The sequence below is a fragment of the Trachypithecus francoisi genome, unplaced genomic scaffold (assembly GCF_009764315.1).
Source record: "Trachypithecus francoisi isolate TF-2019V2 unplaced genomic scaffold, Tfra_2.0 Contig01440, whole genome shotgun sequence".
In the NCBI taxonomy this organism is placed as follows: domain Eukaryota; kingdom Metazoa; phylum Chordata; class Mammalia; order Primates; family Cercopithecidae; genus Trachypithecus; species Trachypithecus francoisi.
Window position 1 is genome coordinate 7,032,185 of NW_022681431.1, and position 13,446 is coordinate 7,045,630.

General features: G+C 41.3%; 1 protein-coding gene across 6 annotated transcripts in view; it reads right to left on the reverse strand.

Moving 5' to 3' along the window:
• CSGALNACT1 (chondroitin sulfate N-acetylgalactosaminyltransferase 1) overlaps positions 1-13,446 on the reverse strand; it is a 367,289-nt gene that overhangs the window by 205,056 nt on the left and 148,787 nt on the right. For 4 of the 6 annotated variants that reach the window (XM_033226897.1, XM_033226942.1, XM_033226923.1 and 1 more), the window contains exon 2: positions 305-399. The gene's annotated coding sequence lies outside the window, so the exon portion shown is untranslated. Of the gene's footprint in view, positions 1-304; positions 400-525; positions 577-698; positions 1,303-13,446 lie in introns of those variants that run through there. The other 2 variants (XM_033226913.1, XM_033226905.1) reach the window with 2 other exon arrangements.

Genomic DNA, 13,446 nt, shown 5'->3' on the forward strand with positions numbered 1-13,446 from the left:
TTCCAGCTCTACGATTGGTTTAAGTCACTTGCCACTCTGAGAAGAGATAAATTCTTAAAAAGTTGCCAAAGTTAGATGTAGATGTAGATGTTACAGCCTTTAAAAAGTGAATGAAAAGGATTCAATGGAGTCAAGTAATTGTATTATTTTGGAAGAAGTATCATTATCTTGAAGTAATAACTTGTTACTCAACAAACTACTGAAAGTAAAATGAAATTTCATACATTTCAAACATATCCAGAATATTGAACACAAAGCAGACCATGCAAAGGTTTCTTTCTTGAGTGAAAAAACATTCACTTACCTGGGGGTTTAAGAAGGGAAGGTTAGGAGGTAGCTACATCATTCCTCCTCTAGGTCCAAATTACCTTGGTGTGTCTCCTTGAAATAGGAAGCCACCTAAAATAAAATAAAAACAGAAGGCAACCCTTGTAAATTTCCATGTCTTAAATGTATGTGATATTACAAAATGGGAAAATTTTAAATCACTTAGTATATAAAATACAATTCATCTGAAAGTATTACCCCAAAAAGCAGGATGGTATTTGTTCTCTGTTTCAATGAATAAAATGCAAACTATTTGTCAAAAAAAAAAAAAAAAAGAATCAAGGCTTTAAATAGTGATAACCATGTCTAAAGGCGTCTAACAATGAAGCTGAACATTTTCACCTGAAAAAGAGCAAATTAAAAAAGCCAACCTCGCAAGAAAGAAACGTGCCCAGCTGCCAGCGAGCCGCTTCCTAACTCGCAGCTCTGCTTCCAATGCTCTGACAGCGCTGAAGTCACGCTGGGGTTTCCAGGTTGGGGTCAGGAGGGAAAGTGCTGCCCCCCTCTGCAAAGACTGTGTTCAGCGCCACCACTCAAAAAAAAAAAAAAAAAAGGTTTCATGAAATGAAATGTTAAAAAATAGAAAATCCTCCTCTTTTCCCCAGGGAAGAAACGAGTGCACACGCTGGGAAAGGGTGGGAGCCGGGAGGAACGCCCGCCTTCCCGAGGCACCGCAGGGTTTGCTGCGCAGCGCCGCTGGTGAGGACCGAGCGCATCTGTCCACGGCGCCCCGGCCGCGCCTGGAGCCTCCCGCTCCCCGGGTAGAAAGGCAGGCGCTTCCCAGGGAGCACGACACCCGAGGAGAGGGTGGGCGCGAGTCCCACCTGGTGCCCTGCTCCGTGGGGGGCGTGAAACCCCGGACCAGCCCTGCCCCTGTCTGCAGATCGCGACTTGCAGGGCGTGACAACGGGCCCCAGCCGTCCTTGCCTTTTAGGAATATTATTGGAGGAAATCGACGTGTCAACTAGACAAAAGCAGAATGGGAACGAGGTGCGAGCAAAATACTCTGGAATGAAGGGCAAGGGGAAAATACTCTGGAAAGGGACGAAGCCCTTCCGGTTAAATTCATGTCAATAACGTTTTCTTCAGTTAACCAAGGCACAGTCCTCCTTCCTGAGTTGTCAGGATTTTTATCCCATCTGTCTTTATAATTCAAGTAAGAGCAAATATACATCTCTACATATATTTGCTATTATATATATACAGACATATACAAATATCTTCATCTACACAAATATACATATATTTGCTATTAATGTGTGTATACACACACACACAGAATTGCTCCCATTTCACATGCAGGAATTTAAAAAAAAAGAAAAAAGAAAGAAAGAAAAGAAAAGAAAAACAGGCCCAGAAAGCTTCAAATGAAAATCGCTAAGTCTCAGGTCTACAGACAGCTGGTCCCCACTTTCTCCATGGGGATGGCCTCCAAATGCCTCTCTGAAGGTTTTCTCTGACTCATTGACAGGAACAAAGTCAGTAGAAGTGTGAAGTGTATCACTATAGAGGTTTAGAGTCTATTTCGTACCCACACACTTTCACCCCAGTTCACCATGGGTTTACTGTTGGAGAGGGTTGCCGACTGCCCGGGGCCAGCTCTCGGCCCCACCTCGGTGCCTCTACTGCGGTACCTGCGCGGCTCTCACCACCCACTTCCGCCTCTGCCTGGCCAATCAATCTGTGTCTAAACCAAATTGCAGTTGGCAGCAAGGCAGCGATGCCTAAGTGGAATAATCACTTGGACCCGAATCTGAGTTGTTTTCCGTCCCCAACAACAAATAATGTGACTTCAGCGCCTGCAGGCCAAGAGTTGAAATGAGCTTATAATTTGGCTTCCAATCCATCTCACATTCTGATTCTCAACCACTTAAATTTTCTTTTCTGTGTTTTAGCTTGCAGGGGGCAGCTCTGGAGGCTCAATCACTGGAATGGTCTTTAAGGATATCCTTCATGAATACCCTTGGCTGTCTAAGTAAAAAGCAGGGAAATCTACATAATCCAAAACCACACTTGTTTTAATAATGAAAACAAATAGACTGTCAGCTGGTACCTCCACATAATCATTAATAATCTAATTTGTACTTCTTACTCCAGCAACTTGAAGAACTGTTCACAGTTTTCTCATCTACACACAGTAATCCACATACATCCAGCCCTGGACTGTGTGGTACTAGCAATACCAAACTGCAGGTTCACAGCCATGGCATGGCTCAGCTCCTCCCTCTTTTTCCAGTGAAAGAACTTATTAAAAGTCTGCTCTTCAGCTCTGGAAAGAACATATCTCCTTAGCTGTTCAAGCATCATGTTCCTCCAGAGGAGAGTCATCTCAAGCTAGTAACTGAAAAATAAAGAGACTAAAGGCAAACCCACTGCCAAGACCCCCTTGGTAATCAGGGTGGAAAGGGAATACCATCATGGAAAATTCCAGGAGGTGGCCTGCAAGTATACTAACAGCTCATGAGAAGTGGGTGTGTTCAACCAGACAGATGCTCTATGGGAAGAAAGGAGAAGGAACATCAACAGTACATCTACAATGTGTCCATACCCCATGCAAGCTATATTACACACAAGCTCATTCCAACCACAACAATGCTATGGATATATGCATTAATATTTCCACTTTACAAATGCAGAAATGAGGCTCAAAGGTGTGAAGTAACCTGCTGGGCTGGTACACGGTGAAATCAGGATTTTTCTAACTTTCAAAACCAAACTCTAAAAAGCCTTTACTCTATTGACTTTGCAACACTCCTTTACCTGAAAGACTTAGCCTTCATGTATGATTCTTTGAAAGTGAGTATGGGGCTTACAGAACACAGCTGCATGGAAGTGGCAGCTAGCTATGTGCGCTGCCAGCAACCTAAGGGTGCCATGTTGGCCTCAGGAACACAACCCACCCCTGATCCCCTATCATTCCTTCTTAAGAAACCACAATGACAAAAACACACACTTTCTGAGTATCAAAGAAATAGACAGTAAGTATGTGGCAAAAGCAAAAACTAAATCCAGCAAAGCAACTGCAGTTAGAGTAGATACAAAACCTTGCTTTGCCCAATTCAGAAAGTGACAATGACATCCCTCCGTCTAAATTCTTGTGTCAGCCTGGCCAACATGGTGAAACCCCTGTCGTGAGTTCTTCCCCTAAAAGATTACTTTTCTGTTATTTTGTAATTTTGTGAAAATATAAAAATTAGCCGGGCATGGTGGCAGGCGCCTGTAATCCCAGCTACTCGGGAGGCTGAGGCATAAGAATGACTGGAATCCACGAGGTGGAGGCTGCAGTGAGCTGAGATCGTGCCACTGCACTCCAGCCTGGGGGAAAGAGTGAAACTCTGTATCCAATAAATAAATAAATAAATTAATTAATTAATTCTTGTGTCCAGGTCTCAGTCCCTTCCCCTGCCCTCCGATGCCCAGTATGTTCTCCATAGCTTGACACACAGAGTGAGGATTCCGAATGAGCATTATGGAAGAGCTCATGTGTCATCACAAGTGTCAGTTACAGTAAGAAGCGAGTAAGAGGAGGCACAATGTGCGTGAGAGCGGCTGAGAAACCATCCATGGAAAAATTCTAGACTTGGTTCTGGAAGTTTTTCAGTTGGGATTCTAAAGACTGGGAAGTCCACCCTGCCCCACCCGCAAAGAACGGAGTTTGGCAGAAATTATTTAGCAGTCCCCTATAAATAACTCTGCTTTTAATCATATTAAAAGAAGTCTACCAAAATCATCCACTGAAAAGAGCAATCAAAAATGGTGAAAATGAGTACATCGAGATCAATAATATTTTAACCATCTAGGAACTCATCCTATTTAATGTACAACTAATAAGTGAAAGTTCTCAGCATTGTAATGTCCAAAGGGCTTCAAAAACACAATGGATCCAACAGTGTGAAAATATCCATCCAGCTCCTTTAAGTTCCAAGGCTTACTCACCTGCATCTATTTAAAACCTTAAATCTTTAGACCATCTAAACCATATGTGTGTCAGACATACTGATTCTCAAAATGTATAAATTAAAAAGGGAAGACTAAAAACCCTCTTCACCATCAGCATGCCTAAAATAACAAATGAAAAACACCACGAGATGAGATATGTGTCTGCCAACTAAAGGTTCCCAGTGAGATCTTTTTAGTGCATATGTGGCTAATTTTATACATACACAAAATTTGTATGTATTTAAATCTTAATGGTTACTTTTTTATTTCTTTAAATCAATGAAGTCCCTTATGTTATGGCACTGGAGGACAGAGCGGGGATAGGGTCAGGAACTGTACAGTCAACTTCCAAAATTATCATGCTTCTCAAAAATATGTCTCAGAAAAGAAAGGCCTCTTGGATGTCACACATTATAAATTGTGTGTTACTATACAATATCCTTAACCACATTCCTTCTACATTAAATAATCTTACTGCAAATAGTATGTTTCAGAATACAACTGGTTTTAAAGGTTGTGAATTCTTCCCCTAAAAGATTACTTTTCTGTTGTTTTGTCAAATGAAAAACAGGATCTTGGTGTCCTGGTCTTAAGACTACAGGATGCAGACTCAACAGAAAGATATCTATTTTTAATTCCTTTTTCATTTTAATCCTTTCACTCAAGTGGGTCACCCTGATTTTCTTCAATTTCTTACCTCCATAAATAGAGATAATCTCAGATAACAAATTTATGCTACTAACTTACTTGAAGTCTCTTTAAAAAGGTATGAGTCCATTATTGCCTTAAAGGATACCAAATAATATTTTCCTTATACTTTAAAGACATACCAAGTACCTCCAAAGCTCAACAGTGGGGACCCTGCATGCTCTGGAGTTGAACTGTTTTCACATTGTCAACATGGGAACCACTCACATAATGGAGAATGAAATGACTCCCATCACAGGCTAACTGGAGATATAAGTGATAAGCTATTATAGCATAAAAAAGCACTGACCAATTTAGGCTGGAGAGGATGCACATTGTAACTAGTCTCTTGAAAAGAAAGGAAATTGCTTCTGTTCATCATTGGCTGTAACACAATCTTTCTCCTCAATCAGTGAAGATACAGACGGTTGATGGACCTCCATAAAAGAGCTATTTTCCAGCAAACAGTCTGTGGTGCCATAGTTACACTCCACATGTAATTGTTCATTTTATTAGACACCCTCTTCCAGTAAATCCTTCTGGGCTGGCCCTGCCCTTATTAGACACTACAGATGCTCAGCTGTTGCTAGATGCCATCACAGAGCCTAATGAGGCCTGAACAGTGTTTCAGGGAGATCAGCTGCACTTAATCCTGTCCAGAACACAAAATTTGGCTTTTCATCTTAAATGAGTTACTGTGAGATCTTAGGCAAGTTCTTAACTCCTATGCATCTCCACTTCCCGATCTGTAAAATGAAGAGGTTGGACTAAATCTGTGATTCTCACCAAGGGAGGATGATCTTTATCTGTTGTCTTCCCACCCCTAGCCAAGAATCCCTGTGTGTAAGAAGAGATGTTACAGATGGTAACAAGCTACACCGATAAATGATGAAAATGCAGACAGCAGTGAGACTTAGACGTTAAGACTAGGGAAGAGAAGCTTAAAAAGAGAACTGCTATAACGCTTCAAGTCGTAGACTTCCAGAGTATAAAGACTTCAGCAGGCTAACTGATAAAGAGTAGTTAGACAATCAAATAGAACAACCATGGTTAATTCATCAGCCAAATGTCACCCCTCATTGTGGCCTTTCCATCACATAGCTGGCTGAGTTAGGCAGGCACAACCCTTCATTCAGAAAAGTAAACTCATCCCCAAAGATGATACGATGATCAAGAATAGCTCATCTAGGATGCATGGTCCCAGGCAACAGAGACACCTGTACAGGGCAGCCCAAAAATAAAAAATTATACATTCCCACACCTTATACACCAACACACCTACTCCAACACAACAATGGAAGGAGTAGTATGGGGAGGGCAGAGGTGTGTGGTTCAGAAATGCCAAGCTCGGTCCCCGTTCTGCCATGAAATAATTGTGTGCCCTTGAGCAAGTCACCTGCGAAATCAAAGTATGGAACAGATCTCCAAAGTTACCTTCCAGTAGAGAAACTGCACTTGCTTTTTATTATTCTAACAAACATCTATGCACTGCTACAGTCTCCACAGTATCTTTAAGGTCACTACATGTATCTCCATTACTGGTTCAATTTTTAAATCACCGCATTCCCAGTCTTTTTGAGCAAAGACAACACTTAGGACAACTGCCCAGAACACAAGTTTGAGATGCAGAATGAGTAAAGTTTGTTTTCTCTGGCTTCTTTACAATTCCCTCTGGCTGGATTCTACCCTGTACTCTGCCAAGTCTCCGTATTTCTGGCACTGAGGCTTGATCTATAGTATTCATAGGGCCGGTGACACTGTGATAGATGAAGAAATTAAATCTTTCACCAAACTTGAACAGGCATTTCGAATGGTAATTTTTATCTTCTTCCTTCCCAGATGCAGGAATGTCAACAGTTGAGGGATACTATGATGAAGGTAGAAAGTCACTGCAAAAACGGACTTGCCTCCCAAATGGTCTCTCATTATCTTGCAAATGTATTACTTTTGCTGTATCAATTTCTGAGTTTATTTCGTGTTACGCTCCAACTGCAAGGGAATTGAGAACATACTGTCCACATTTTCCAAAAAAAAGACTCTAACGTTAACAGAATAAATCTTTCGCCTCGAAAATGAAAACTCTGTGTAAATATTTATATAATTAAATTTATTCAATCAATCCATTGGGTTAGGCCAATGGAAGGATGCTTTTTTTAGTATTGAGATTGAATGATCCTTTTTTAATATTGAGATTGAGAGAGGCACAAAAACAATTCTAATCTCAAGATTCAAATAAATAAATAGTAATACTGCTTGTAGATGTCATTTAAAAACATTTATGCATACAGAATGTAAATGGATATTGCCCTCAGGGATCCTATAATTGCTGTATATTATTTGCTATGCATACTAGATAATGAAGTTTAAAAATATAAATGGGAAACACAGATGTTTCCTCAATAAATATTTTTAAATCATTTCAATGTGTTTTCATTCCACACCACAGCCAGGTAAGCCAGACAGGGGTCAACAGTTAACAAAGAAAACGTCATTGGAATATTCAGCAATAAAAAGGAATGATCTATTGGTATGCATATCAGCACGGATCGTAATTATGCCAAGGGAAAGAAACCCAACAAATGGAATACATACTGTATGATTCCATTTATATGCAAGTCTAGCACATCAGTGTTCACCTGGGGATGGGGGTTGGAGGATGAGAGTGGCAAGAAAGGACCCAGAGAAGCAGGAGGGTCAGATTACCAAGGGGCACATGAAACCTTTTCTGGGGATGTATATATTTTTGATTTTGGTAATAGTTTCATATGTGTATACATAAGTCAAAACAAATCAAATTGCCTGATTTAAATATGTGAGTTTATTGAGTATCAATTTTATCTTGATAAAGCTATACAATGGGGAAAATATCTAAATGATATGGAAAAGACATGATGGGAGGGGAAGAGCATGGTCCTTTTAAATGATTCGGAAGAGGCCAGGCTCAGTGGCTCACGCCTGTAATCCCAGCAGTTTGGGAGGCCGATGTGGGTGGATCATGAGGTCAAGAGTTCAAGACCAATCTGGCTAAGATGGTGAAACCCCTTCTCTACTAAAAATACAAAAGTTAGCCGGGCATGGCTGCGGGTGCCTGTAATCCCAGCTAAAATGCCGCCTCTACTAAAAATATAAAATTTAGCCGGGTGTGGTTGCGGGTGCCTGTAACCCCAGCTACTCAAGAGGCTGAGGCAGGAGAATTGCTTGAACCTGGGAGGCAGAGATTCCCGTGAGCCAAAATTGTGACACTGAAGTCCAGTCTGGGTGACAGAGTACGACTCTGTCTCGGGAAAAAAAAAAAAAAAGAGGGGAAGGGAAGTGGTGAGTAGAGGTAAAGGTGTGGTTCTTGGCTAGGGTTCCAACCCCCATAGATCTTGGTGAGGACAGGCATTTCCTGCCCAAATGTTGCATTTCCCAAGACCACCCTGGCCTGCCACAGTCCATCCTATGCCTGTGAAACTCCCGACACCCTAGCAAGGCAGAGACAGAGGCAGGTGGATATTGAGAGGAGCAAATCAGCGGAGAAAATTACAGGCAATGGACATCTAGAGGAACTTACCGACAGGCGCCAGCAGGCCACCAACCAGCAGAAGCAGAACGACGCCGAGTTTGGCTGGGGCAGTCCGAGGAGCCCAGGCCACTGAGTGGCCCAGCTTCCAAAGAAAGCCCTCCCACTCTATCCTCTTCTGACTTACCCTGAGCTACTTCCACTCAACAAAACCTTGCACTCATTCTCCAAGCCCACATGTGATCGGATTCTTCTGGTACACCAAGGCAAGAAACCGGGATATGGAAAGCCTTCTGTCCTTGAGACAAGGTGGACGATCTAACTGAGCTGGTTAACACAAGCCGCGTACAGACGGCAAAACCTTAAGAGCACATGGTAGCATATGCCCACTGGGGCTTCAGGAGCCATCAACATCCACCCCGAGATGTGGGGCCGGAGCCCCAGAGCCTGCCCATCTCTATGCCCCTCTAGAGGTTTGAGCAGTGGGGCACTGAAGCAGCAAGCCATTCCCCCTTTCACACACCCTGCGAAGGGGACAAGAGAACTTTTCCCATTTCATAAAAACAAGACATAGTTAAAATTATGAGTAATAAATATACCTGTTGTATGAAGAGCTACAGAAAATATAAGCTATACTAGACACAGGAGACTACCAGACGCAGATTTCAGGTTCAGGGCAGTCCAGGAGATTTCACACCACTGAAAAAGTCATTCTGAGTACTGAAAGACTGTGCCTAGTTAACATTCATCAACTCAAAATATATAGTTCTCATTTCCTGAAGTTTTTAAGGTAGCTGGGATTAGAGGTGTGCACCACCACACCCGGTATAAGGTTTGACAGAAATAGTTATAACTACCTTCATAGTAGTAAAAAAAAATAGCTAGCTAGCATTTATTGAGCACTTGCTATAAACCACACCCCAATCTAATGGATTGTCCTATTTGATTCTCACCTAAGAACCTAAGAGATGTGTATAATCATGACTCTCCATGTTACAGCTAAGGATACCTAGATTCAGGAACATTAAATAACTTGCTTAGTGTCCCCCACCACCCCAGTGGTGGAGTTATGACAGAAACCCAGGTGGTCTGAATACAGAGTCGAGTTCTTGAAATTAAACTTCTGACACTCTTCTTCATAAACAAGATCCTGTATGCTGACTCATACCTCTGATGGCTGAAAGAGACTCTTTCTTCATTGCATAGCGACATTTCTAAGTCTGAACGCTAATCTTTTGCGTGGTAGCAGCACAAACGGTCAATGGTAAAGTGATGGCGGAAGGCAAGGGGAATTATAGTAGGAAAAAAATATGGCCGGAAATCAACAGAATTGGTTTTGGTCATGTCCTCACTGATGACTGTAAATGTGAGTAAGCCATGTCTCCTGCTTGGATCTGCTGCCTTTATGGTAAAAATTAAGGATTTGAACTAATGGATTAATTCTATGACTCCTTCCAGCTTTGTGATTCTGCTGGTCCTCTTTTGAGGAATACTTCCGGCATTTTACAACTTGGATTAAAAATTTTCCATGGGACCAGCACGGTGGTTCATGCCTGTAATCCCAGCACTTTAGGAGGCTAAGGCAGGTAGATCACTTGAGGCCAGGAGCTCAAGATCTGCCTAGGCAACATGGCAAAACCCTGTCTGTACTTAAAATACGAAAGTTAGCAGAGTGTGTTGGCGCATCCCTGTAATTCTAGCTACTCAGGTGCCTGAGGCAAAAGAATCGCTTGAGCCTGGGAGGCAGAGGTTGCAGTGAACCAAGATCGAGATCGCACCACTGCACTCCAGCCTGGATGACAGAGTGAGTCCCTGTCTCAAAAAAACAAAAACAAAAACAAAAAAACTAGTAAAAACAGTTGAAAAACAATTCTCCATGAATGTAATACATTTCAAATACACAGCTGTCTTCATCCCCTGAAACACCCAGGCACCTCCCCATCCCCACCACATCTTGCAAGATTATTCACTATTTCCTCAAGATCATCTGTTCACAAGGATCACTCATAAAGGCCCCCCCAAAACGAGGAGGGTCCCGCAACCAGTGACTTCCCTGTTCTGCTAAGGCACTCTAACCATCTTTTTCACTGGATAAGCATGCAAGAGTTAATTTGGACTTTCAAGGGGTGCAAAGGAGGCAGCCGCCACCCAGAAGCTCATTCCATTTTCCTTGTGTAGCTTCTGACATCTGAGATGATCAAAAGTCCTAGTACGTGGTGGCTAAAGTTGCGAGATTCCATTTATTTCTACTTCCTATTGGTTCTTTAAAGTGGCTATTCTCTCTTTGCACTAAAAACACATCATTTTCTCTTCTTAAACGGATAGATTTTGTGACCCTTTCGGGAGACATAAAAGCGGGAGAGCAACTAAATAAGGCAGTGGTAAACCATTTCAGCATCCATAAAACCTTCTCCTTCATCACAAAAGAAAAAGAGGAAAAGCAGCTGGAAAAAAAAAGCGCAGCTGACAGGGAACTTGGTATCTTTAAAAGCAACTTCTCTCGTGAATTTTCATCTCCATATTTTGGGGTTTTCACTGAATTGAAAATTCTTTCCGGAAAAACACTTCTTATGTGTGATAACTACTTTCACAATGCATCGGTGAGACAAAACTCTATAAAATTTCAAGGCGTATCATATCTATTTTTCTATAATTCTACCTATATGTCAGCTCTTTATTTTTATTCTACATTTTACATACTCTCACCTATTTTCATAAACACCCTGTTCTAGCTCAGAACATACAATTTGTTTTTGTTTTTATTGAATCATTTAGCAATGATTCTATAATAAACCAAACATTAAAATATAGATCATCCCTTTCCTACATCAAACCAGATGTACAAAATTCACTTCTAACCTTTATCATTGCACAGACTGGTTTTCTATGGTTGCGTTCACCATGCACACACTATTTTCTAACTTTTTGCTTGATGTCTCCATATATCTACTGAGTCCATATACCTGTCATTTTGAATGGTGCAATATTCCATTGTTTTGCTAAAGCACTTTAATTCGCCATCTTTCAGTTGGTTGTTTCTACACATTATTATAACCCAGTCAACCATCTTTAAACAAATAAATTTTGTTTGTTCCTACTGGATGTCTTTCCTTAGGCTATAATCTGAAAAGTGGGGTTAACATATTTAAGACCATAATCAGCCCCTGTGACTTTTATTATACATCACTGTTATTATTATAAGTGGCTCTCCAGAAGAGGTATTAGCAATTTGCAATGTCACTAGCAAAATTATGACCCTGGCTTTTTCTTCACAGTCTATTTCACGCTGAGATTCCTGGGTTGTATTTATTTTAGGGTGATTTTATCTGGGGAGAACACTTGTATACCAGTGTCCATCCGGTGTTTGAGGACTCCTGAGTTAGGGGAGTCCCAGATGCCAACTTACGCATTAATTATTCCTGAGAGGTGGTATTTAGAAAAAAGAGCTTCTATGATCAAGTGACTCTGGAAAATGCTGTGTTAAAGTTAACAAGTTTCATTGTTGTGGAAGATCCCAAAGACTTTACTCTACTAAAAGAATGATGTAGAATCTTTTAGTTCTTTGAAATCTGTCACATTTGTGTAATACTCTTACTGCCCCTTTTAAAAATGTATATTGATCACCTATTATATGCCAAGTGTTTTATATGCCTCATAACTCATTCAATACTCCTGACTGCCTGATAAAGTCATTATTACAAATCTTACTTTTTCTAAAAAATGAAAAACTGAGACTCGAAAGGCTAAATAACGTACGCAAAATTCCAAGGCTAATACATAATGTCAGGATTCAAACTCATTGTCTACTTTTTGTGGATTCGCCATTATACCATCCTGCCTCACAACACAATGTTTAAACATATTGTCAGTTAGCCAGTTTCTGTTCTTCTTTCTGATGGGGTGGGGATGTTCAGTTGTCCAGTTTTCCTATTTACTGAGTTATTAATACACAGGTGAGTAAAGTACGATCATCTTTAAAGATACAGCTCAATGAGTTTTTACATATTATAGCCTTCTATAACCATCACATAGATCAAGATACAAGAATTTCTTTAATCAGCTTAGGATCTTTTACTTTTTCAACAGAGATTGGTTTTATGCTTCCCATTCTATATAGGGCCTGGTACTGAAGTTACTCAAATAGGTGTTTAATAAACTCTGATCACAGAGGTTGAAACTAGAAGTGACATCATAGTTTATGTGTTCCAAACTCTTCAATTTACAGATGTGGAAACTGAAGGCAAGAAGGAAAGTGACTAAAGATGCAACAATTCAGAGCATTTCTTCTATACGGTGCTGCCCTTGCTGGCCACTGGCTGGTTACTTTTACACACTGTACTGCAGACCCAGTGAGGAGGAACAAAGAAGACAGGATGCGTAACACAGAAAGGAAGCCTGCTAAAGAGTTTTTCATTGATGTGTTTATTTTAAACAAGTGTTGAAGTAAACAAAAGGTAATATTGGTGAAGAAACACTCAAACTGACTTTAATGTAAAACACTATTTTTCAACATAAAAGTATCAACACACTTTGGGAGGTCGAGTGGGCGCATGAGGTCAGGAGTTCAAGACCAGCCTGGTCAACATGGTGAAACCCCATTCCTCCTAAAAATACAAAAATTAGCCAGGCATGGTGGCGTGCACCTGTAATCCCAGCTACTCGGAGGTTGAGGCAGGAGAATCACTTGAACCTGGGAGGCAGAGGTTGCAGTGAGCCCAGATTGCGCCACTCTACTCCAGCCTGGGTGACAGAGTGAGGCTCCATCTCCATCAATACATAACACTTTCCAACCAAATGAATTTGCCCTTCAGAGTGGTGTCCTTGGGAGGACAGACACTTATTCCAAGAATGCCCTGTTGCTCGTGACTTCTTTTTTTTTTTGAGACGGAGTCTCGCTCTGTCGCCCAGGCTGGAGTGCAATGGCCGGATCTCAGCTCACCGCAAGCTCCGCCTCCTGGGTTCACGCTATTCTCCTGCCTCAGCCTCCCGAG